Here is a 27,483-nt window from a genome sequence, read left to right on the forward strand (position 1 = left end):
TACCCGAACATGACCCTACCGCGGTGGAACAATATTATTATGATCTCTTATCGTTCGTGGAAAAAATGACATCTTAAGTACATATTTTCTACACTTGATCTCTCTAATTTTATTCACATGATCTCTCCTACCGTACTACGATGGGAGTTATATTATATTTTCATCATCAGTGCTAAAGGGACGTCCTTCCAATTTATGCTAGTACTTCAATCTGCAATTTAACCTTCGCTCCGTGAGTGATTCCCTGCCTAGCTGCTCTAATATTTTGGATACGCTACTCTGTTTATCATAACAACGTTTTACAAATCTAGCTCCTCTACGCTGCACAAAATAAGAAGTTGGCCGGCACTCAGTAGCCCACTGCGGATGTGGCTGGGGTCCAATATTGATGGCAATAGCGGAGGGAGTATTTAGAATTTTCCAGACAGCAAAATGAAAATGGAAAGAGGGAGGGATGGAGCCAAGTATTCCTTTCCTCCACCCACGAGGAGGCAGACTCGTCAACGCCATCGAATAAATACTCCATAGGCAGTATTTTAAACTTGAACACCCCCTCTGAACCAGCAATCAGTTACTACGCGCTAATCCTAATGTACACGCATTACCCCTCAACTTACCCCATCCCCTCCCCTACTCATATCTCCTTCCTCCTGCTGTCATTGGCCAGGTGTAGACGGGCGCTAACAGAGAGGTGGCGCTGACAGACTGCGCCTACTTGCACGGTTACGCGAAGCTCGGGATTAATATCCGCTTTGTACACAAGAGGGAGCCGGGTGCCGCCATCCAGAAGTGGAACAAGAGCCGACAGAATCGAAATGCAATGCAATGCTGCGCGCTAAAACCACACGGGTTCCCACGCTTGACCCCCTCCCATCGCGTCGAATCGCCGATGTCTCGCTCTTCTAATTAATGTCGATTGGATTCCGCGGCGTCCCTGCATTCAACCCGAAGGCCACCTGAACCTGAAGGAAATGACTGCAACGTTGGCTATCAAGTGATAATGCGAGTAAACCACGAATACGCTGACTCCCCCCTTCATTTACGAATGCTACATTGTACACCCACCGAATACAAATCCCTTTCTAAATTCAGAACACGTACAAAATGTTATCGAATAAACTCAGAATGCTGCCGTCAAACGTTTTCTTGATGAAGATATAAAATTATGTGCGGAATATATCGACAAGTACGGTGGAATTACACATTTGGTTTTGTCAAGGGATATAAATTGCATGGAAAAATGTATGTTTTCGTTTTGCGTTTAAACCCTGAAATTGAATGGGAGAAATATCTCTGTGCATACCTATGTCGCGCACATTAAATAAATTCTCATGAAAACGTACCATGGAATTTTTAATATTGCCTTTGAATTGATTTTGACATCGACGTTTTCCTATCTTCTTTTTTGGGATGAAGGACGTCACAGCAGGAAAAAGAAAAAAAATCCTAATATTCTTTCTAATATTCTTTGAGTTTTGATATTTGGCACATAGTTTCTCTTTTAATTTTAAAGTAAACATGTCTGGCCTTGGATTAGTCTAGCCAATTTGGTAGTTACTCTATAAATCGAATTATTTATCTTTTTACCTTATTTATTTAATTCTAGTCTCATTTGGGCTAATAAATGCATTCTACGATACACCTGATTTGCCGCGATCTCTGCCGACGCACTTTTTGTTCCGATCCGGGGATGTCAAAAAAATTTAAAATACGTATTCATTGCACCAATTTTTCATTTCTGAATGCAGCCAATGGAATCCGGCATCCCATTGGAAGAACTACATATTTTTCAAATCAAAGTGATTATTTTGATTGAAATCCGGGAAATATCCTTCCTAAAAGCATGTAGGCAAATATGTCTCACGCGTTTTGATACGGACATGATCTACTGAAAGTTAAATTTGAATTGGGCCTGATTTTATATCATTGAGAGAAGAAAGGCATTTTGTTTTCAAGTTGTCGAAAAATTCGTTTTTAAATTACCAAAATACATTTGGCGTGTAAAATGTAAGGAGAACTGGAAAATTCAAATATCTTTGAAGTTCTCAAACTTTCAAATTAAATAAGTTCAATGCATATAGATACAACAGATCTAGTTGCTGTTTTTGCTGTATTTCTATTCATAAATAAATATTTTTAAATGAGAAATGAATACAAATTAACAACTTTTATTTAATCTCAACGTATTTGCAATTCTAGCGAATAGACAATGCTGGTGCGGGATACTGTCTCAAACTCAACCATTACCTCTCATTGAAAGAAATGATTAATAAAAAGACTGCAATTTCAAAAGTCATTGAATGAACTCGGAGTTGTAGTGTTTTTCTACCATTCCTTGTAAAATGATCGTGATTCTCAAGTCTCAAATGTTCTTGTAGGGAAATTTCCAAATCCGCTGTTTACAAGGTTACGTGTGCCGATAACTTCAGCCATCGCTCAGCAATCTTCCTGGAGTTTAGCCCAAAGCAAATCGCTTTTTAATCATTCTACCCCAGAATTATCCCTAACCATTCTCTTCCGCGAAAATCCCCATTTTCCGTTTTTCATTGCACCTGATTTATTATGAATTATCTGTGAGATTTGCCCGCTGGGCGATTCGTTCCCCCGAGGTCCACCCAGGTAACGTGTAATTCGTGATCTGAGTAATTATCTGAAAGCACCTGATTACCCTAAATTACTCTTAAAAAAAACAAATGTTATTTCTATTTTGGCCATTACCACTTGTGGGTAAACTTTGGCTGATATCAACTGTATATATTTTTTCGGCTTCGAAAATACTATCCTTTGTATCACTGGCGAGAGTAGGAGCGTGAAAACAAACCGAAGGTTACACTCTTGAGTCGATCATAGATTCCCTCAAGCCAATAAAGATTTGTAAACTGTCAATGCGACATTGCAAACCTGGAACTAAAAACCCAGTGACTATATGAAATGAAAGCCATCAGTGGCAGGAATATTCATTCAGGTAAGTACAAAGATTTTAAAACTAGTTCTACATTTTTATTTTCAAATCGTTAATACTCTTCAGTACTGAGGGCACTACGTCAAGCCAGTATTAGGAGTTATACCCTAAAGCGTTCGAATTCTGTGAAATATAAAAATTTATATCCGATCTGAAAGCAGTACGAGTGAAGACATTTCTCTGGAGTGAATCGCTGGACGTGGGGAAGTTGTTTTGCGCAGCCTTTTGTCGCAGCGAAAATAGAAAGAGGTGGATCAAGCCGGAGGATCACCCTAGGGACATGTTGAAACGGCCGCCAGTCGTCGAATCAATGAATAAATGAGTCGAGAGGGAGGAGAGGGAAGGAGGAGACTGGGGGGGGGGGAGAGCGGGGTGAAGAGAGGTCTTGAAAAACACGACTACATGAAATGAAACGCCATCCACGATAGGTCGAAATGCCACTTCGTGTTGCGCACATCCCGATTAGCATTGAAGCAACACACTTTCATTAATTACCCCACGATTCCTAAACGCTTCGGTCACGAGGATGTTTGATTTCAGTTTCAACGTCGGAGTGATGTCACATTGCAGGGGCCAGCGTGAGTTGATGTGACAGTGGAGCTTCGGGGGCCGGAGACGGATGAAGGGAGCCTTCATAATGCTCGATCTCAAATTCTTCAGGCAAGTCTTCAGGCAAATCTTCAGCTCGGTAAATTTGCGTCACCTGATGTACTTGTTTAAACCTCTTGTTTTCATGGAAATCAGGAAAGGTAGACAGTTGTAAACGGATTTCCGTATCTGCGGAAATATTATTGCCAATTTGGATTGTCTACATGCGTATCTTGTTTATCTCTTGATGGGTCAAACTTGGCGATCTACAAACGCCTGTTATGGCGATGGTCCAGTATAGCTAGCCTATGTATAAAACATATTTTTGTTGTTGTAACTAATCTACACTCTTCTAAGCCATTAATACGAGGGCTGTTCAAGAAAGAGTGTTCATAGTGTGTTTTTAATGTGCATTGCGTATATTAAGATATTGTAAGTTCAATTAATATGACCCCAGTATTTTACCTGTAGCAGCCGTTACAAGTTGCCACGATCAGTTGGACGACGAAAACAATGGAAGTAGTGTTTTTTAGGGGAGGTGACCGACAGCTCATGTCATTTGCGCCATTAGAGATGGATAGAAAAGGAAGGGTGGAGAGAAACCCGGCGTCGGCATTAGCCTACTCTTGTCGAAAGGTGCCAAGGGATCCGCAGCTTAACGTCCCATCCGACGGACGGCGCACTCACTCAAAGTGCACTCCACAAAGAACCTTAAGTAAGAATCGGGATAACACTAAAATAAAAATCTGCCACCTCCGGGATTCGAACCCGGACCCTCACGGAGAGAAGCCTGTACGTTAATCACCACACCATCTCGACAACAGAAATGATGCGCGACGCTGCATTGAAATTTCTTTTCACCTAAGCGAGAGAAGGTAGTCGGTTAAGACAAATCATGCTAAAGGAGGCTCGTGTAGATTCTGTTCTTCCGTATCGCACAGCTAAAAGATGGATTGATATTCCTAAAGAGGACAGACAACCAATTTCAAAAGCAGGTGGACCCGGACTCGCACTGCTGTTACGGAGGAGGACGTTAACACTGTCGCTGCTGCCATCTAGGGAAAAGATCGTGGAGGAACATCAAGAGTACTCTCATGAATATTGACGATTTAATCGGGGGCCTCCTACACTTTGGCAATAGAAAAAATTGCACATTGCTTGTATTTTCGTGAGAGGGATTCCGTGAAACCAAATAAAATCGCGACAGAGCCGCTAAAATGAATGTGTAGCGTTCTTCATCCTCCCTTTATTCCAGTTTTACAGTCCCATGTGATCGCTCCCCTATTTGAAGGAAAGCCTTCGCAGAAACTGTTAATCATCATTACGAGCTGGCGAACTGAATGGGTTTGAACTTGCAGTGGCTACCGCAGGCACAATACTGGAGTCAAATAAATTATACTTGCACTACATAATCACCACACACCAAACTAGTGATAATTATTATTATTATTAGGTAATCTACCGGTTAAGTTAGGTTTTTCGATAGACATAGTTACAAATTAAATAATTTGTGACCCCTAGCAAAACACAACATCTTACTCTGCATAAGGTCCCTCTTCAGCTCTGAGTACTTTCTTCCTCCCTTCATCCCGTCCAACATCCCTATCCTGTTCCTTCCCTTTCCTCGTTTGCCTAACATTCTAACCTCAATTACAGTCTTCAACATCCCGCTGCCGGTCAATACACCCTTCATCCACTTTTCCTGCCTCCATAAGATTTCTCCCAACAAACCCCTCTCTTCGCCCACCATACCAAGTACTTCCTCATTTGTTTTCTTCTCTGTCCATTTCACCTCCATTCTTCTCCACACCCACATTTCAAAAGCCTCCAGTCTACGTCTATACCCCTGCTTCAATGACCACGTTTCCACGCCGTACATAGCTACGCTCCATATCAAAGTTTTTACGAGTCTTTTCTTAACATCCTTACTCAACGTCCCTGTCATCAACTCCCTCCTCCTTGTGAAAACCTCTTTACCTAGCGCAATTCTTCTCCTTACGTCCCTACTACTTCGACCGTGTTGGTCCAAAACACTACCGAGATACGTAGACTGTTCTACCTACTCTAGTTTTTGCCCTCCTAACTAGTGATAAAATAAAGTTTAATTTTTTACAAAAAAAATTGTTCGAATAAGAATTTCTCGATCATGTGGAACATATCTCGTTTGTTGTCTGCGCATTTAATAGGACAATGCGTCATAGCCACTGTCAGATTTAAACATGACTGAGGCAGGTTGTTGGTAATCTGGCCTGCTGAGCCATTTCGGCCGAATCCTTCCTTTGAGTGACCACGGTGCCCCCCCTTTCCCTCCAGATTTGCATCTCGCACTCCTCCCGCTCCGATCCTAATCGTTGCCCCTTGCGCCAGTTAACGGGGTCGGATGGGGAATCAGATTAACAGGAGAAGCGGATAAAGGGATGGACCCTGAACGACGCGCGGCAGCAGTCACACGGGAGTGAACGGAGAGTTGAGGAGAGGAAAACATAGGGTATCCCTTGGCCAGACTCCAACTGAAGCTCACCTGCTGATATGGTATGGGTCCAGGCCAAAATGGTCATAGATTTCGTCGAGGTTTGAAATGTAATTTCCTGAGCTCTTTCATTTCAATTGAAGAAAAAAAGAGTCCTTTCCAAGATTGGTTCTTAAAAAAATCGATGATCTTTTGTTTAAACCAATATTACACATGATTTATATAAATGATGACCACACACACACTAAGGCCACTTGCCTTTAGATTTAGTGTTTTTTCTAAGCGCCATCGTTTGCATTAATTCTAATTCCTTTCTTATGAAAGATCTTGTGTTCTCCCGGCGTGTATGTTGAGTGAAATCCTGTCGGTTCTTCCAACGGGTTGGTGTCACCATACCTGCCGAAGTTTCGAAAACCTACTCGGTTATCGTCTGGTCAGGTTTTCTGAATGAGATTCATTCAGAAACCCTTAGGATGATGAACGAGTCGGTTATCGAAACATCGGCCGCTATGGTGACACTAACCCAGTGGGAGACCCAACACGATTTCACTCGATATATCTTCATTTTATTGCAAAATTCCAAAAAGGAAAAGACCTCCTGCAGTTTTATGCCAGAGATTTAACCTGTAAATTAACCTTCAAGAGGTTAAATTGAATTTAATTTGACAGCTTTCATCGATATGTTCTTTCACTTATAAATGGCCTTAAAAGCAAATATTGTGATGCCAAATGGTAATTTGATAGACCACAAAGAGAACTGAATGTATTTCAAATAAAAATCACCTTTTCAAACCAAGTACGGGAGCAAAGACTTGCTCGGAGACGTCAGAGGTGACGCAATCATATCCAGCCTGTGCAAGTCACTCACAGCACGGGGTAGGGGCGCCCCTAGCGGTGAGGGAGGGGGGGGAACAACAATGCCGATGACGTCGTCATCACACACGCCTACGTCACTGCCATCCCTTGGCCATAAGTTAGCTCATCGGTGAATTTCGCAGGGTAACCCATGCACCCACTCTCATCCCCCCCTCCACCCTTACCTCCCCCTCTCATCCGCAACCAGTCCCTGCCCCTTTGGCCGCACACCCCTCAGCGAGAAATCCCCCCCGAGCATGGGGGACTAACGAATGAAACAAACCACCCCTCGCCTCTCTTCACCGCAACCTGGCTTCCCACGCGCAATTCCTCACTCTTTTGTTTCACTTTCCAACCTCCCCCCTTCACATGTATTGTTTTTGAGGGGTCTCACCCTCCCTTCGCCAGACGCACTTCCAAACGAGAAGTTTCCATGGCAACATTCCTCCGCTCTACTTGGAAATCACATACGCTCACACGCACACCCACACACGCACACGCGCACACGTGCACCCGCACACACACAAGGTGGTACACAAAGCGCTTTGGCCGTGCCGCGAAAAAACTTCCCGTTCCAGTGTTTCCATCATTCCCCTTCCCTCCCGCCCCTACTCCTCACATTTTGTTTATTTACGAACGAATGTATTCCTTTCCCTCTCAATCCAAAAAAGTAGAAATATTCTTTATTTCTCCGCATTTTATTCCTTTCGCATTTCTACCCTTTAACCCTCTCCACCCCTCGCCCCTCCTCCCTTTCCTTCTCCCCTCTCCTGCGCGAACAGTTTTCTCTCTCTGAAAATGTAAATGTAAATCTATCATTAAACCACCGCCACAATGCGCCGGCGCCATTATATTTGGAGAGGCCCTTGTTTGTACATCGCCTCTCTTTCGCTTCCCCTCCATCCTCTGCTGCAGACGGCTCTTCCCTCCCTTCCGCGCCCGCCCCCTCCCTCTCGCGGTTAGAGAGATCCGCTCGTAGTCCGAGACGATCGAACCAATCGATGAAATGCCATCTCTGAGCAGCAATGGCAAAATGAACGATAAAATCAATCATTCAGAATTGATGATTATTTTAAGAATGACAAGTGGACCCACATGATTGTAACCGCACGAAATTAAAAGTTTAACTGTATCTAAATTTACTAGATCCCTCGAATATGAACTTTTGCAGTGAAATGATGAATTTCACTGTCAAAATCAACGCTCAAAATTAATGTTACCCACATAATCCATTTTGATTAACAAAGAGTAATATTGCGATGCCCACGTGATTTCATCATTCGTAACCAATTTTAGCGTTGCTAATAAGATTTTCCCGAACGTTCACCGGGATATGGCATTCGATAATCGATAAGTTGGCAAGGATTGTACCGGTGTCTCGTTTCATCGTTGTACCCGTGTGCAGCCTATGTCCATCGAAAACCTACCTACCTGAACCGGCACACTACGAATAATAATCGATAAGGTCGAAACTGAATCATAGGGAGAAGAATGTTCACTTGTGTGGATGCTTTCTAGTTTCCCACGGATTCCACCAGGGTGGCGTAAGAGTCGCTAAGAGGCCGTCTAAGATTTGCATTGGTTTTAGCGCACACGCAGAAAACAAAAAAGTTCCACGTAGCTGTGAAGTGCAGAGATTAAAAGCCTATGTATTTTTTAAAACTAAACAATTTTTGGATATTTTAAATACGAATCCCAACACTATAAATTTTGTGCCTGTGAACGGTGCATCCTTTTTGAATCCAATTCCTTCAATATTTTCCGTTGGATACAAAATGGAAAACGATGTGAATCTAACGATGATAAGATATCCTCAAATATAATGAAGTGTTTTTTTCGGACGATGCCCGACCTGCGAGGAAGCAGTGAGTTTCACGAGTGCGAAAGAGGCGAACAGAAAGGGGCTCAATGCTGAAATAATTTTGAAAGCTCAAAATCCTCATTTTGAAGAAATAAAATCATTTGGGACACTTCCACGCTTAATATATTTTGCTGATCTGAGATTTCCGACCCAGAGTGTCATTTTCAAGGTACCGGGTAGGTAAGCCATCATATGTAGTAAGACATACAAGGCATTTTGGGGGTGGCTTTTGGTGGGGATGTATTTGGAGAGATAAGGCGAGGTGGAAGGGCTAGGGATGGGGTAAGAAGTCGTTATATTAAACCATTTGGAAGCAAAAGCAAAGCCAATGACAAACGACACGTGACTTCTAGGTCAACAGCAGGGAAGAAAAAAGGTCGTGGCATGGAATGTGTTTAGGAGCACAAGGAGAGTTATAAGAAGAGAGTTGACAACCTGATTACCGCCCATCCTCTTTCACTCGAAAACATCACCGCCGGTATCCATGGAATGGTTAAAACGTATCGGTAAATGTTTCGGATGAATAGATTCATTTCCTATATTGCTAAAATGCCTCAAAATTATTCAAAGTACATCCCTTGACCTTCAACAAACTTTTACCAGCGGCTTTTTCACGACTTGAAGACTCCCTGGTAGGCGGATTCCGGAAAACCCTTAAGGGTACGCGTGCAAGCTTCTTTGACGGAACTTAGGGCCCCATGGTGGTGTCCTTTGAGGGATAATTTCACTTTTTGGAATAGGAAATAATTTCCTGGTGCCAAGTCGAGACTGTAAGGGGTTTGGGGGGTCATCGCAATTACGTTGCAGAAGGTCTTCTCGAGCAGGCTCTCGAATCTGTTCTTGGTCGTCCGTCAAGACCTTCGGTACGAGTTAGCGCAGATCTTTCGCATCGCCAAATTTTCAGTGATAATGGTATGCACCGTCATCTTATCAACGCCAATAAGATCTGCGATCATGCACACACTTAACTGACTATCTGAATTCTGCACTTCACCCACACGTCAGGTAGAAATTTTAACCAATACTTTTTATTCAAACCTTGTAAGTTACCTTTCATAAATCACATGTCATTCATACTGCAAATACTTTTCCCAAACGATAAGTTTTGAATATCATTTTATATTTCCTTCAATTTTGGGAGAATATTGTTCAACACAAAAGAGAAAAAACACTGTTACAGATAGAAGTGGAGTGGAGAGAGAGAATGAAGTGCGAAAATGTTCACCTCCTACATACATATTTATCAAACTGGTATGAAAATTAAATCCGATTAAAGTAAAATGTTTGGGTTGTGACGACAAATCCATCTGTTCTAAATGTATGCGTGAAAAATATATTTTAGTAAGCTTGAACCTGTTATTTGACGTAATTTTAATAAAGGGTATAACTGTGCAAGGCGGGAAACAAATAGGGCGAGAGAAGCGTGGTGGAAAATGCAGTGTAAGGCTATGGAAAGTTTACAAAGGAAGGATTAAACATTACCCTGTAGAGAAAAATACTTTCTATCTCACAATTAAGTATAAAATATACCTTAAGTTTTTAATTATACCTGGCCCTAATTAATTATACCTACACCTTATCTCTCCTCATATATGTAATTTTTTATGTTTTACATTGCTGGTCTAATAATACCTTTACCCAAGAGTTCTTCTATACATTCCTATTACCTTCGTTGAATCTTCTCTGATTCTATTAAAATATATTTCTTTGTCTTTATTTTATTGTTATCATAGTCTTACTTCTGGGCAATGCTTTCACCTTAATGTGCAGCGCATTTGTTCCCAGTTATTGTTCGTAGTTTTGTGGGGGCCTTTCGATATCTCCTTTTTACTAAGTTCCCATTTTTCTTCTGTTCCATTATTCATCTCCTTCTTCTCACTAACGATTTTCTCTGCAGCCTGCTAACACTCCTTTCTTAGTATTCTGGTCAATGCTTTGATACTCAATTTCCTTATCCGTCTTCCCTGTTTTATGATTTTAAATTCCTTAGTACTAAATTATGGTTTGAATCTGCATCCGTTCCCAGGAAACTGTGACGTAATCACGCTTTTCCTAAATTTGTACCTAACCACTCTTGAGTACTGAGTAAGGTACTCTTGATTGATACCATGCTGAATCCCCGGAGATTTTCCGTATATACCAACGCCTTTTGCGGTGTTTAAAGCAAGTGCTTGTAATCATGAAACCCTGTTCTGCAGAACTCTTATTTCTTTCTCTCCGCTTTCCTTATGCCTTCCTCCGCCTACCATCGCCTTCAAATCCCCCATCACTATCAAATGTTTCCTTCCAGGGACACCCGCATTTATGTCCTTTACTTTTTCGTATACTCTGTCGACTTTTCCGTCTGTGTGATTGCTTGGTAGACCTGCACAATGACCACATTCGGAACCAGGCATATAAGATTATAATCGTGCTTGGTTTGTCTTAAAGTAAATGGTTTGAGAGGTTGGATAAGGCGGACCGGAGAACGCTTTGGACGAATATTGTCGATTCATATCTGAAGGCAAGGAGCATTATAATTTTCAGGAGAAGGAGATCATACACATGGATGTGACATAGACGCAAGCATTACAGGAAAGTATTTAATGAATCATTGAAATCCTTAAGTTGAAGCATTTTATACTTGGCGGTTCTCGAGAGAGAACAGCCCAAGAATGGTACTAATGTCAGTCTTTTGGAAAAACTCCGAGTAAAATTGATTTTAACATGCTTTACTCTTTCGACCAGATTGTTCAGAGTGCCAATTTGGAAATCGGTGTCATATATACTTGATACAGAACGATGGAGATCGTCTAGAAGTACAAATATCGTTTTCCATTGATAACCAGAAAAATCGGAAGAGAAATTTTAAAATGGTGTAGTCATTTGGATTCAAAGACTTGAACGTTAAGTAATGTGGTACTTTGAAAAAAATATCTCTTCCTTACGCAATTATGCTGTAAATGCAATTTTTCCTCAAAAAGCAAGGATATATTTTTATAAAATAAAAAAAATTAATCATCCACCCTTCTTAAGTTCTTATTTCTGCCCTTCTCCACTCAACGGAATCCCTGAACAATTCCCTGAAAATGTGTTTTTCCTAATAAACATCATTAATAACGTTAATCATAAAACCTTTTCTTTCATCAAATAATCAAGATTCCATTTTAAGTGCTTTTTCATTATGATGAAATGAAAATATGAAAGGAATAAAATGATGACATCCAAATAATTTTCATAATTGGCGCAAATATCAATGATGCAAAAACGAATTTCCAGCATTTATTGAAGATTTTAATCAAAGTTCAATGTTCTATTAATCTCCTTAGTTAATAATTCCGTCGTGTTACTGCATCTTCCGAACACTTCACATGCTCACTATCGGTACTTTCTGACTCCATTCAACGATGTGACTTGTTTAAAATTGCCCCATTAAAAATTGCCAACTCCCCAATGCTGAATAAGGTCGACGGAATACTTGCAGATGTGCCCTTACTACAGTTCGCGTTGTCAAAGGTTAAAAATCATTAAAGTTTTGTTGAAGTAAATGTCTGAAAACAGAGAATAAATGGATAACTACTTCGATATCATGTCGATCTAACGCCATATCTTACACTAACGTAAATAAATAGTATCCGGGTGAAAATATTCTGCAACGGAGGCGCTGATTCAGCAAACCCTTGCCAGCGTGACTGTCCCATATGAACGCCGTACAAGTGATGCAATTTCATTCCATGAATAATAAAAATGGAGGACGTATCGCTATAATATCTTGCTCCCACCGGAAATTAAAAAAATTAAGCCCTAGTGCCACATTAACATTTACAGCCACTCGAGTTGTCGTGCATTAATTATCAAACTCTTGTGACCAGGGCTAATATGTTCCAGTTCATCCTCTACTTTACGCACTCATCTTTCATTCTGAATTAATTTTGTGCATGAACTGTTTCCCAAAAAGCAATTAGAGAATTCTTTTCCTTGCCACTTGGGTTTAGCGACGGCGAGGGACGGCTTGCTCTATGTCTGCGGCTCTCGATCCAACAGAATAAGGCCGGCGATGGACGTGCCAATAGTTTTCTTCTAGGATTGCATATGCACACACACACTAAAGATGATGGCTTGTGGATGGTGGTCTACCCATTGAAATGTCAAACATAGTTGTGAATTTGTCCTTTTATTGTGTGTTCTGGGTTTAGTTGACGTTTGAATCAAAGTGTATACGTACATTTGTGTCGTTGCTGATGAGCGTTTGTTTTTTAATCACGCGTATATGCACAACACACGCACACACATTCGAAACGAAATCCCACCGAAATGGCAAAAAAAAATTCACACAGATATGGAGAAAATGAGATAGAATGTAGTTATATGAATAATAGGATAAAAGCACGCAATCATAGTCACAGGGGTACGACCGGAATGCAAATACTTACTTAAACTGAATACAAGATATTCCCGATGTCAATTTCTAATATACCCCAGTTCCTCGGCCTCGTCCTTTTTCTCTAATTTTTTGCCTCGCAAGTTAGCTCGCTTGATTCTTTGCCTGTCATGGGCTTCCGAAATTTAAGAGTCTCGACCTATAAAACTTCCAAACACTCCAAACAACATTTACTATTTCCCAGTTTGCTACATAGCGATGGCAACAAAACGAAATGATTTACCCTGAGCATTGGAGGGTTCCGAGGGAATGAGACCTTGACACGTGGACGGGCAGGCGAACGACACCCGCCAGTTGAAGTAGAGGAAAATATTTCTAATGGAATAAAAATATTACCTATGTATATACTATGCACAATTGAATTACTTGGATACCCATAAATAAGCTTCATATTTTCTTTTATATTCCCATAGCAAAAGAGACCATTTTTTTAAATACCAATGGCAGATTACATTTTCTGTATGGTTTTTATACCCTAAAGTGATTTCTGATAGTTATGTTGGTTAACTTAGTTAATAAATTACGGATAATAATTTGAACGCACAAAAAAATCTGGTAAATGCGATATAATCACCAAATTCGTAAAACGCCTAATGAAATGTTGACCGAATTCCATTTCATCACAGTGAGCACACATGTAACGTGCATGCTAGTAACTCCATCGTACGCTGCTTAGCGAAAGGTTCGATGGACAATTTCCTACCATCCATAATACCATACGTATTTTAATTGAACTAATTCAATCCGATTTTCGGATCAAAACAGCTCAAAATTGAGCCAAAGCTCTAATTACGCATGGCGTGATCTACTCCCAGACTCCTGTTAGTTAACAACGGAAAGCAGCAAATGCAGCATCCGATGAATGCGGCGATTATTAAAAGCTGAGTGGGATTAGAGTCCCGCGTGCATTTGGTGAACCGAGCAAATTTTAACGATCGCGGAAGTCAGGCGACATGGGGGACATTCGCCAAAGCGCGTGGAAAAGCGAATGAGCAGACCAGGGGATCCGTGAAAGAAGCCCGCCGAGTGTATATTTTGAAAAGGCTCCTATTTATCGTGCGAGAGGAAGGGATGACAGGGACGAGAGTGGACAGGGAGAGGTGAGGAGAGAGGGACAAGGTGAGGAGGGGTGGGAGGCGGCCCAGGGGCGGCGGCGTCGGCGAAGGACGGTTCGTGATGACGACCGAGGGCCGCCCCGCCACACCCCCTACTCTTCTAGAGCGATGCAGAGAAGGGAGAACTCGACTGAAGGCGTGGGTCTCCACCAAGAAGGCAAAATATATCGCTGAACACTTTGCTTCCACCTTTAGCGAGATATTCGACGCATTGATTAGATTACATCAGAACCGTCGAATGATGATAATCACAGAGCCATAGTTGGCCATATCACCACTTGTTTCAAAATAATTTGATCTAATGCAGCAATTGAAGGAATTCCTAATCTCTTGATGCGGTGGTTTGAATAACTGCACACTGTTGGCCGCTGAGGTGAGATCAGAGAGGAATCCCGCGCAGAGTGCCATTCTCTCCGAGCTGTCCCATTGGCAGTGGGGGTGGTCACTTACTCCACCGTTTTGAGTCACGTTACCCTGACACAACGGTAAACTACGAGGGCGATTCAAAAAGTAAGGTCCATTTTTTTTCATGAAAAATCAAATTTATTCTCAATTTTGCGTACATTGTTGGAAAGGTTGAGTGTTTAGCTATTTTTCTACATAGTTGTCTGGACGATCAATCACCTTTTGGATCCTTGTAAGCAGCTTTTTAATACTGGTGTCGTATCTTTCTCCCGCCGCGTCGCGAAGCCGTACGCAAAGTTGAGAATAAATTTGATTTTTCATGAAAAAAAATAGGAGACCTTACTTTTCGAATCACCCTCGTCGAATGTGGAACTACCTTTAAAATCCTCAAGTGTGTCAACCAAAATATTACCCTCAAGAATAAAATGGTTTTGAAATTCATTGCCACAAAAATATCATTCGGAAAATACTTGACAGCTGCTTCATTCAAACGATACCTGTTTGAAAATATTTTGCCACTTCCTTCATCTAACAGATAGCGTGCATTTGTACCCTTTTCATTCGAAAAATGATCACGCTATTGGTATTTCCATGGGGTTCCTTTGGAGGCAATCATTCTGTAGAATAAAATTCAGAGATGATAGGCATATTTGGACTAAAGTGGGCGATTCTAATATGATGCTAATTTTAACTATTTTTAATCGACTTTGAATGTAAGGCATGCATTAATCACGCCGTATTTGCAATTCCAGCATTATGAAATATCTTTACCCTCATTGTGGCTTTAAAGGAGCGATCCCTCGCAATTCACACGCCGAATACAGCACTTACAACAGAACTGGCAATTCGCCATACTCCAAGCTGAGGCTGCAGAAATTACTATGGGTACATTCTGAGGATAATTAAAGATGACGTTTGAAAGAATATGGGGGCATGAAACACTTTTTTATCGTAATATCAATTTTAATCGCTCCAAGAGATAACATCCCTAAGAGCAAAAGGAAAGTGGTGCTGCTATTTTCCAATCCTTTTTTCGATTAGTGGAAAATAGGTAACTCGATAATGTGATATTATTTCTCCATCTCAACTCATAGCCTTGAATACTTTCACTTTTCCATCCGATCGTAATACCACTCAATTTAATTCCGTTGCACGGTAATCCAAAGCAGAAGCGACAGTGGGAATCATTACCATGTAAAATTAAGCAAAAGTCAACCACATTAGCGTAAATATTGAAACATTCCGTATATAATTTACCATTCATATACTAGCACTATGAAGAGTGATTTTAATACTCTGTACTTTGCCATATTATGGCATATGTTTTCATGTCACAACAATATTTCAAAAAAAGGCAAGTAATAATTTAATCCACACGTAAAATTTCTAATTTAACATATAATTTAATCTTCATTTATTCCTACAATGACTTAGTAACCATTGATTCATTTTATACCGATTATGCCTCCTCCGTCTGCGCCAAAAACAAACTTAAGCGGAATTCACTGAAAAAGACGTTCAGGTGAACATGGTCTTACCTTCAAGTGCCATTCCACTAAATATATCCGCTGCTCGTTGGACCTGCTGCGCAATTGGCATGGACCTTTCTGTTTTTTATATCCTATCATCAGGCACGTTTCTCTTCGCCATATCTCAACTCCACACGATGTTACACGTGCATTTTAAATTAATTCCTCATCTGACTCACTTGCTTAAGGCTACAAGATCCATCTTGCTGACTTTGCAATCTCCCGAGGCATGGGAAATCTACATCCTTGTGTATGAAAAGTCTCACTCTTCCCGAAACATTTAACACTGTAATGAGATAGATAAAGTATCTTGAAGGGAAATAAAAATTATTTCAATAAAATCCTCCACAACAAATAAGTAAGATTGATCTCGTAGCTGATCGCTTTGGATAGTCATTGTTAGCAGGAGTGTTTACTAGCATGAAGTAAGATAAAATATCACACCACAATCGATAACCCTTTATATCATTTTATTTTACTAGTGACAATGGAAAAGTATTTACTATTAAATAAACTGATTTCATAGTTCGATTAATAATAAACAGCAGGAACATTAAAGGTCAAATGAGTAGCGACATAACGGTAAAACTCTGATGAAATTTACTTAAAAAGTTGTTTTCGGTCTCATTCAAGCCCGCATCCCGCTTAAATGGTACCCCTACCGGGATACACAAAATACAAGGGTACATATAATATGAGCGCAAATGTGACCATTGAAAATACTGAGTGCATACATGGAATGTTTTTCAATAATACCCGCCCTAATCAATCACCTGTTTCAGCTTCTTCACTCGCTATTTCCATACTCCAAGGCATTGTCGTGGACCCCGCGTGGCGTGGCGAGAGGGAATTGACATTCTCCAGGCGGGAAATTCGTGAACCTCAACCGTGGGATTGATTTGATGAGTCAGCTGCAAGGTGTTGTTGATTTTGGTTTTGTGTAGGGGCGAAGGCAAAGTCTAAAAAAAGAATAAACGCAAATTCTATGGACGTTAAAATCGGAATCTCCTCTTCTATAAACACGGCCTCCTGTGCATTCTTGGCCACAAAAATAAAAAAAGACAAAAGGCAGCGGCGAGAAGACCAAGAAGCACTTCTCGCAGGATTTAAAAATAAAAGTCGGAGGAAAGGGAAGGAAGGGGGGGTTCCTTCCGTTTGTGGGTTAAGGTCGGAGGGGAGGCTCGGGAGGGAGGGGTTGGGGTGAGCGACGAGGGGGGGTGGGAAAGGAGATGAGCGGGACCCCCCCCCCTTTCTTTTTGCCGTGTGAATTGTATGAGGGGAAGGTGGGTGCGATAGGAGAGTGGGGGGGGGAATGCGAGGTGAGCCAGATTGGACGAGCACTTAGTTCTGGTGAGATTAAGACTGTCCCATCAATTCCAGCGTCTCCCGAGGAAATACGCCAGATCGATTGAGAGCAATTATACCCTAAAAAGTGAAAATTTATGCTAAAATTTTGAATTCTATTGACGTTTCAAATTTGAACTTGTATGTGAAATGACGCACGGTACTATTAGTATGAATTGAATATTGATCCAAAGAATTTTTTAGGATCATGGTAATTAGCTATGTTAATTTTACCGCATGTATCAATATCTATTATGTATCAATCTGAATTACTTATTTGAGTGGCTGCATTAGCTAAGAAGAGCTGTTGAGAAAAGTAGGGTTACCTTCCAAGTAATAGAGCAAATATACGTAAATGCAAATAAACCCGGCGAAGATGGTTGTCTCATGTAACTCAAATTATCTCCGGAGTTTAATATTCGAAGGAAAGAAAAAATCAATTTCAAATAATTGCGGGAGACGCCGCGACGATAAGTTTTAACGGAGTCCAACACTAATATGTATTAAAACGCAGAATATTCTAAATTGAAAAAATCATTCGCCTTCATCGGAATCCTGTTTAGAGTGAATGATTATTACACTTTGAAATTCTCAAATTAAAAATAAAACAAATTTATTTTTTATATATTTTAATAATTGTATTATAATATTTCCGGGTCATTTTTTATATTCTACGCTCAATGATATTTATTTTCCCTGCTGTTTCGTCTGCAGATTCTTTGATATCCTGCAAGTGATTTGTAACAATTTGAATTATTTACCGTCCTAAAATCAAACCTAATTGTTTATTGCAAGACTTCCAAATATGCTTCAGTGATAGTATGTATTGTTTTCTAAATTTGTCAAAGAAGTAGTTTCTTTATAATTTATTTTGATGAATGGTATGTTTACAGTTCTACGTCAAAATCAAATGATTATCGTAAAAATGTATTTACTGCATTATATTATAAATATTCTCTTGTAAGTGCCTAATGTTTGCTTATAATTTGTGAAGCGGCAGTTGACACTGAGAAATCCAGCAAAATAATGATGAATAAATAGATCAAGCGAAAAATCGCCTGTGGTATGTTTTTCCAATGCGGATCAGAAACAAGAGATAATAATGAAACCGGCAAGGGTAAATGACGTTAGAAAGACTGGAAATGACTGTTTCAAACAAAGTTGATATAAAACAGTGGCAATTGAAGAGGTACTGTCGCCAAAACAACTGAGGGGAGAAAGGAATCCAAAACAGATGGAACGACCAGATTTTTTTTCCAGCAGAGCTCAGAAATAATGAACGTTTGCAGTAAAAAATCTTACAATTTGAAAATAGTGATGGATGGAGGAATAATAAGAAGAATCTAAGGAATTAACGATGAGAAGAAAAGAACTAATACTAAACACAAGATGAATTCTTCATTCTAAAACGCGTGAACAGTGTAAGTTGCAGGAAACCGCATGCCTAAGGACGACGGCAAAGGAATTGAGAAACGAAAAGAAGGTGTGAATAGGAAAGTCTTATTTAAAACCTTATTTATTGTCACTGATTTTAATCACTTGTGAATTCGTGAAAATAAATAAACTAACGTATATAGAAGAATTGAATACATGAAATGGAAAATAATTGAAAAGGTCAATGACGACACTGAAAGCTTAAAGAAAAAATAAGAAAGAGAGAGACCAGGGGAACTAATGAGCTTACTAGCACGAGGATACGGGAAAGAGAGGTAAATGTAAGAATAGTGGCAGAGAGAGAGATGAATACAAGACGCCAAAAGAGACACGAAAGATCATAGATACGATAAATAAAAGCGAATGTTTTTACCTTGCAGAGTGAATTCTTACCAAGGCTTTCAATCCCCTAATTTCAACATTTACGGTCGTATCGGTGTTTACCAAAGAAAGTATTACAGAGTAAAATTTTTACTTAACTCATTGAACAATACGTAATGCACGAAATGATAATCGGAGCAGAATGCCCTAGAACTTAACGGCATTCATGCTTTCCAAGAGAAATTATTTTTACATTTTTTTCAATTTTTCCAATCGCTACCTAATCCGCAAACCTGCAACTGTCATTTTAGCCGGTCTTAGGCCATGTGCACGCGTCGACAGCGCATACAAGCAAGGGTGTCGCGGTAGTTGACAACTGACGGAATGGCAACAAAACAACAGGTAGAACAAACATGTGTTCCATTTCGGCCCGAATGTGGGTCAAGGTGCGCGTCATATTTACTTGGTCAGTGGTCGGGGGAGAGTCACAAGGACCTCGGAATGAGAGGCGAGGGTGCGCAACCTCCGAGATGCCTCCTCTGCCCTTCGATCATTCGCTTGGTTGTGCACTGCAAGTTGTACATTGTCATGATCAGTACGCGATGTACTTGCACCCCCTATTAAGGCCTTCCACGGTCATCCAGAAAGTGCAGGAAGCATACACTAAAAATGGAAATTTTCCAAAGTCACCGGTCGCCAATTGCTCAAGTGGCTTGGCAACATTGCACCTTCTGCCACAAACCCTCGTGGCGGCAAGCGAGGTATGACGTCATCTACACGCTCTACCGTCCTTTCTGCGCATTATTTGCGTCTACTACTGTCGGAGAACTCTTTATGTACTCTAAGATTCATTTTTTTTTCCTTTGTGCACCATTCGTTGCTATATTTTTTGTATTAACTCAGGTTGTAATAATGGCCGCGATATTTTCGTGCAGCGTTCCTCAAAGTTTAAGCCGACGGCCAGGTACCCGTCCTTGGGAAATAAATCTCCATCTTTAGAAAATATTAAAACAACGCAATCTTTCTAATATCTATCCGTCTAATTTCTAATAATAATTAGCTAAATAAGTGAAATTGAATCTTATATGTATTTTGTTCACTACCCCGTAGGTATATCTTGTTTTTGGATGGGGTAAAATAAACGCGACAGAAACTCCCGTGATTGAACCACGTTGCTTTAAGATGATGCAGCGATGAACGGAGATACCCGTAACCCTGAGGGTAAAGTATCATTTACAGATTATCTCAATGCTATACAAAGTTGGTGCGGAACTGGAAAATTAGATTTAAACTTCAAAAAGCGCGTAGTGATGAATTTGGAAGAAGAACGATTCCCTCCCGAATGCCTACTGCATCAGGAATACCAGAATAGAAAGTGTAGACTCGATTAAATACGTAGGCGTTACCCTCACTCTCAACCTTTACTGGATAAACATGCATGGATGATATGTGGAAAAGATAACAAAAAATAGGATTAATTAGAAATCACAATGCTGGGCAAATGTGACGAGAAGGCTAAAGAAAAATGTCGTATTTCGCTGGTTAGGCCTCATTTACAATATGCCGATAGTGTGTGGTATCCTCAACATTCAAGTCCAATCTTTGTCCCTAAAAAGTTGTCGGCATAGTAAGATGACGAAATCCTGTACAAATAAGTGAAACATTCAACATTCATCCAAACATAATTATTAAATGACCTGACCGGTTTCCAATACTTACGGATCACTATACCCAGGAAACAATCAATTACCGCTGCGTGCGGTTTTAAATACTACATATATTTCTCACCCGAGTTCTTTTCCCTTGTTCCAGGTAATCGGACGTCTATGAATTGGAACGGAAGAGACTCGCCATCGCCCTTGCCACCGCCTGGCGAAAAAAGGTGAAAGTTAACCGGTGAGTTCTGTTTTTATGCTACATGATAAGGAAAATAGCGAAATGTAAACATATATCTATCAATGTTCTACCATATAAAATCTATGCTCGAGACCTCAGGGTCAAATAATTAAAATTGTTTTTAGATAAAGTAATGAGAAAAAATTAAATTGGAAAAACTGGTATTTTGGAAAAGATAAGAGAATATGAAATGTAGTCACATTGCCAATTTTTTCATTCGCCAATATATCATATTCCAACTTCAACATTAAAGTCAGTTGTCGGATGAAACCCAAGACCGAGGTTTTATATTTATAAATCACGTGCGATAAAACAGAAGCACAATTCGCAGAAACCTGTGAGTGGCCAACTAAGGAATTGAAAAGACGCTGCCATTTAGATGAGTTTTTAGTGACTATACATTACTTCTGAATATAATACAGGATTTTATATTACAATTTATGTTGAAGTTGTATCCTGGCAATCGTAGCTACCCGGCCTTAAGGGAGAGCGATTTATCGAGTGACGGGCGCTGTCGACTTATCAACAATATTGATGGACTCTTTTGTATAAGCCCCAGGAACAGACTAAGCCGTAATTTCTCAGTGCCTACATCGAGATGCTCCACCTGCTCTCCTTTTAGAAAGTATCCCTCTTACACGTCTAATCCACCACCCAAGCCACATCCTTCGGTTACGTTCTATGAAAACTTCAGCGGGCAGTTTCCTGGGACAATTGAAGTTGGCCATTGATTCATTTGGCTACTTAGCACTCCTCTTGCACAGCCGTTTCTCGGCCACCACGATTTGGATGAATGTGATACCTTTCGCATACTATGACACCGGTCAGTGGTCTCGTCAGAAGTGGCTCAGCCTGCACGTCTAGATAAAAGGACGGAGACCTCAATGAAGCTAAAAGGCCATGGCTAATCGTAGGCATAGTGGAATTTTGTAAAATATTAGAATTGTAGCTGTGATACGTTACCACTGTATCTAAATGAATCCAATATCCTGTCATCGATGGCTAGCAAGCTAGCAAAAACACGGCAGATTCAGGTATGAGTACTAGCAAGCAAGAACAATAGCACTATCATAGGAAGATAAACTGGTATGATCCCCTGTATTTTGCATATTTGAAAAACAAAAATAAAATTTCTTAGCAGCAGCACAAGTGGAGAAGAACTTGGCTGACCACGGAATAAGGAATGGGAAATGTATTCACTCTATTGTAAGCTTTGCGAATTTATGGGCTTTCATTTGTCCTAGAAGCCACATTTGAAAAATTAAAAATCAGGAGAAAAATATGAGAACTCTTCGTGATGAGCAATTTATGCTACTTTGGTACGTTGAGAAGAGTACATATGCAAATTGAAACGGTAGAGTGCGCCAATATTAATAGACAAAGAAATTTAACGCGAAGGAAGGGAAAACTTTTCCCAGTTGGTTTCTTTAATTAGTTTATTTTTTTAATAAAATGAAATAAAATAAATTCTACTCAATTCCACACCTGAATCAATTGTCCTCGTGGATGTTTAAATATTTCATTGGATAAATGAAATCGGAAATTTAGTTCCACTAGAAAACAATAGAGATTTCTTTAAGGAAATTACTCATATTTTCCACATTCGGCCTTTTACGCGTTGTGACGGGTGCACAATCTCTAATATCTGTCTAACCGGGTGAAGCACCATCGTCATTTCACCATGTTCCCTGCCTTCTCCAATTTCTATTCCATCCCTTCGCACACCGCCTCCAACCTCAAAACTTTCCATATCAGTTTCTCTTCCTCTCCATTAGCGATACCCTCCCGAGAAATGTAACCAAGAAGTATTGATGTGAAAACCGGTAAAATGGCTCTCCTTTGGCTCCTACGCGCATTCAAAACTCCCGGAATTAATAGAGCCAGCCCACTGATACCCTATTCCTCCCTCCCTTTGCCCCCCTCCTTTTGCCCCCCGCCCCATTAACCTCCTTCAACGCCCTCCTCTATCCGTTCACTCCCTCTCATCCCGCCTGAGCAGGAATATTCACTCTTCTGCGGAAGACAGCTCGCGCAGTCGAAACATCAAGCAATGTGTGTGTGTCCTTTATTTAGTCCCATGTTTAATATTAGTGTTTTTATACATTTTCGTGCATATAGAGGAACGTACACCCTCCCTCCCCTCGGTCCTGATGGAATATCAAGCTCTGGCCTTGGGCTTCGAGCTCATCCCATAACTTATATGCTATCAAATGGAATAAAGCGAATTGGATGATATTATTTTTGAAATTCAAAATTCTGCTCCCCTAAGTGGTTTTTAATTTTACAACATACAGGGTGTGTTCCGAAAGAAATGCAATTATTTTTTTTCGTAATTTATTGCAGACATTTGCGCAAACCCTTTAAATTCTTCAAAGTACCGTACTTGGGCCTCTACGCATTTTTTCCAGCGACTCTGTCATGACCGGTACGTGCCCTGGAAGGCATCTTCTGGGACCTCTCGCAAGGGCTTTGTCGCGGCTGATTGGATGTCTTCTATGGACGAAAAACGGGTTCATTTCAGGGCAACCTCAATCCGAGGGAACAAAAGGAAGTCTGCTGGGGTGACGACAGGACTATATCGGGGGTGGGGCAGCGTTGGCACCTGGTGTTTGGCCAGGAACTCGCGGACTCGTAGCGCGTTGTGGCAAACACCTGGGGCACGAGCTTAACGCACACTGCCCTCGACGCTAAATCTTCACTAACAATGCGAAACACAACAGTAGACAACAAGTTCAGTTCATTGACAACTAAATTGACATTCAATCGACGGTTAGAGTCCAACAATTGTCGAACACGAGCCACGGTTTTGGCTGGTTGACGGCCGCCCAGAGCGTTGTCCGTCGTGAAGCTCTTCCCGGCACTCCCCAAAGGCCTTTAATCACCTCAAAATGTGTGAGTAGGACAGAGCAGAGTCCATGTAAGCCTCACAAATCATTTTGTGAGTCTCCTCAAGAGATGTTTTTCGGTTTCGCACAAAACTTAGTAATTGCGTAACGTTGCTCGATCGTCGATTCCATTTTTTTCGTGACACGGTCGGCGCGCAGAGGTTTACTATAACTGATGCCCTGCCGTTTCCACAGCTTGGGGAGCACTGAGACCGGCTTCGCAGCAAAGCTTAGCGTCCCCCCCCCCCGCCTACTCCAAGTGGTTTAATTCCACTCCAACCAATAGGAACGGCGCGAGAAATTCAATTGCAACGCACCCAGTAATATAATTGCAACTTTTAACTCGAACTGGTCGGCAGAGCAATGTAATAAAGGCCAAGAGAGGAGGCATTCTGTCTTTGCACCTCCCTTCTGAGTTGACCTCCTCTCGAGATCGTATGCATACTCTGCCGCGTTCTCAGACTATGGGGCGTTTAAGGGTTTAGTCCTCTCAACTCCCCCGCACTCTCATCTCCGCCCCCGCAAAACAGACAAAACGATAGAGAGAGAGAGAGGGGGGAAATCGGTTGGAACGAACGGGTCCGCCACACACGCCCAACTCAATAGAGAAATTAATTTCATATTTTCCGACCGTGCGCTGAACTCCGATATGGAATGAAAACTCAGAACCGCACCTTTGAAGTGCACTTTTAAACTACGAAATTAAGAAATAAAAGAATCTTTACCTTTGTGCGATATACTTTGTTCGCTTGACGTCAAAAGCAGTTCCGCCGTATTATTCTGCTGGCTTCCATGGACTGCAGTGGTTAGCGGAGGAAATATTTTTTCTTCACCCTAATGCGTAATTTTTCGGTGTCCAGTTAACGATAAACATAAACATGTTTAAAAACTAATATTCAAATTAATATAACGTTTTTATTTCCAGTAATTCCCAAGCCTCTTGAAGAAAAATGAAGTCAACAACGGTAAATCCCAGTTTAAGACTCTTATGCAACCAAAAAGTGGCGACTGCCGATCGTTATAGCCTACGGAATAGCAAGGCAAAGCCGTGGATGCCCACTATACAGGAATAAATCGCAAAAAAAAAACAAAATATCTTTCTTTCTGTGAAAAATTTCAATTTCTCTGAAATTCTTCGTCATATTTTTCTTTCATTCAAGGAGCAGGAAATATCTCACTAAATATTTTAGTCAAGCACACTAGTGAAATTCATAGTTCTAAAGTATTTCATACTTCCTAAATTCTTTAACCATTTCTGAAGAAAAAAAATCTAACTAAAAATTTTAAAAATCTGTTTGCGTACGTAACCTAGAATTTTAATACGTTTTTTCAATGAGTTTGGAGTTATATGAGAGGACACTCAAATTCCCGATAATATTCACTAAAGCCAAGACCAGTTCAGAGATTAATGGAGGAAGACGATAAGTTGATCGGAATACTAAGGGTTTTGTCGAAGGAGTGGAAAATAATGCTATTTTGAACGTTTCCAAAACCTTGAGATGCTCCATCTTTTGGTGTTGACGTTTCGAATCTGTTTTGCGAGAGAAGTCGAAGAACCAGTTGGGATCTCCAAACTTGAAGATGTCCGCTGCAGCGGACACAAATTGTTGAATTGACACATTGATGGACCAACGCAACTACACAGCTGAAAGAAAAACGCACATAATCTTCAAAAACACTTTTTAACTCTTGATATTAAATTACCATGTTTTCATTTTTTTGTAAGATAAAAAGATTTTCGGTAACTAAAAGAAACAAATGCCTATGAAACTTCCTGAATTAACTTGTTTAATTATTAATACAAATGGCTTAATTAATTGAACTAATTATTTAACTATAGCAAACATCTGGTTCTGAAATAAGAATCGCAGCGAAATTAATTTATTTTTTTATGAAAATAAGTAGCTTGCTAGACCTATGAAATAGAAAATTAACGCATGCGCCCAAATTTCATGACTTTTATGTGTCCCGTAAGTTACATCCCTGTGCACTAAACGGGGTGAAACATTTGAATTCGCCTTTTTAAATATAGAAAAGGTTAGCAGTTTTACTTCAAAACGTTCCGTAGGACACACCTCCGATCTGGAAACTGAATACTCACCAAGAGTTTCCGCATGTATGCAACATTTACAAAAAAAATAGGATTTATCAGAAGAGTATTGAGAATATGTGATGATAAGTTTAAACAGGAATGTTATATTTGGCTCATTTAGAATATGCTGCTAGTATATGGGAACCTCACGAAGTTGTATTGATTGCCGAATTGGATCGTGTGCGGCTTATAGGAGCTACGTAAATTGGTAAAACGTTATGATAAACTTAGTAGCGTATACCAAATATTAGAGGAACTAGGCCGGGAGTCACTCACGGGGCGAAGATTTAATTACCAGATTAAATCGGTTGCATAAATTCCTTATTTTGAAATGATGTTGAAAATGTATTATTATCCCCATCGAATTACAGTTGGCGAGATCATGCCAGTAAAATTATAGAGATTAACGATAAGGGACCAGGATAACATTACCCCACCGTGCACTGAGGGAAAGGAATTTTGCATTCGAAGTAGTTTAAGGTGTAATTACCCCCCTCCTGCTACACACCCTAGTGATGGCTAGAATTGTACCATGTGGAGAGATGTGAGAGGGAGTTGCTGGGATATGTTCAAAGCAGTGAAGAAAAGAGAATACTGGGCATTCCGTGGAATATTCAAGACTGGGATATGTAAAGGGAAAATGGAATCCCTGGGTAACCGAGTTAGGGGAGGGAATGGAGAATTTTACATATTTTTGCTGCCAAGTTTAAAGAGTCGTTGACATTATTCACCTGAATTGTGAATATTTACTAATTGATTCATATTCATTTAGGTGGAAAAGAGTGTTTAATGGCATGCTATGCAGGGCTTAAAAGTGTAGAACAGTGTTTAGTCCCAGTTTCATTAAATTCCTTTCTTGACCTTTAGACCACCAATTAAAACGCATTACTCCCATCGTGGAGGAGAACTCGACAAGGAGAGGAGGGTGGATCAACTCGGGATAACCGACTATTTTTTTCGCGGGGTCCCTCCTTCCTATCTCCCCCCCTTCCCCCTTCCTTCTACACTCCCTCTACCCCATTCCCCCCGTCGGGGTTGGCAAAGTGCCCCCTCGGAACAAAATGCTCTCCGTTTTCCCCTCAACAAACACACAACCCCTCTCTCCCCTCCCCCCGCCCTCTCTCCTGACAGTGGAAGGCCACGCTTCTCTCCCCCCTAGACTCACTTCTCACGCGGAGACACTGAAATCCTTCGCAGTCTCCCACATATCTCTCCGCTCCTCTTCATCTCGCCGGTTACATAACAGCCGGTTTCCCCTTCACTCCTTTATCCATAAATGCACATTTAAACATAACTGGCGATATTC

The 27,483-nt window shown here is 40.7% G+C and overlaps 1 long non-coding RNA gene across 1 annotated transcript in view; it reads left to right on the plus strand.

Moving 5' to 3' along the window:
- Positions 1 to 27,483, plus strand: part of LOC139694388 (uncharacterized) — a 133,807-nt gene that overhangs the window by 12,211 nt on the left and 94,113 nt on the right. Inside the window, exon 2 of the long non-coding RNA XR_011702128.1 lies at positions 21,117 to 21,200. This is a non-coding gene — a long non-coding RNA (uncharacterized lncRNA). The remainder of the gene's footprint in view (positions 1 to 21,116; positions 21,201 to 27,483) is intronic.

Source organism: Hetaerina americana, unplaced genomic scaffold (genome assembly GCF_022747635.1).
Source record: "Hetaerina americana unplaced genomic scaffold, ioHetAmer1.1.p SCAF_5, whole genome shotgun sequence".
NCBI classification, from domain to species: Eukaryota; Metazoa; Arthropoda; class Insecta; order Odonata; family Calopterygidae; genus Hetaerina; species Hetaerina americana.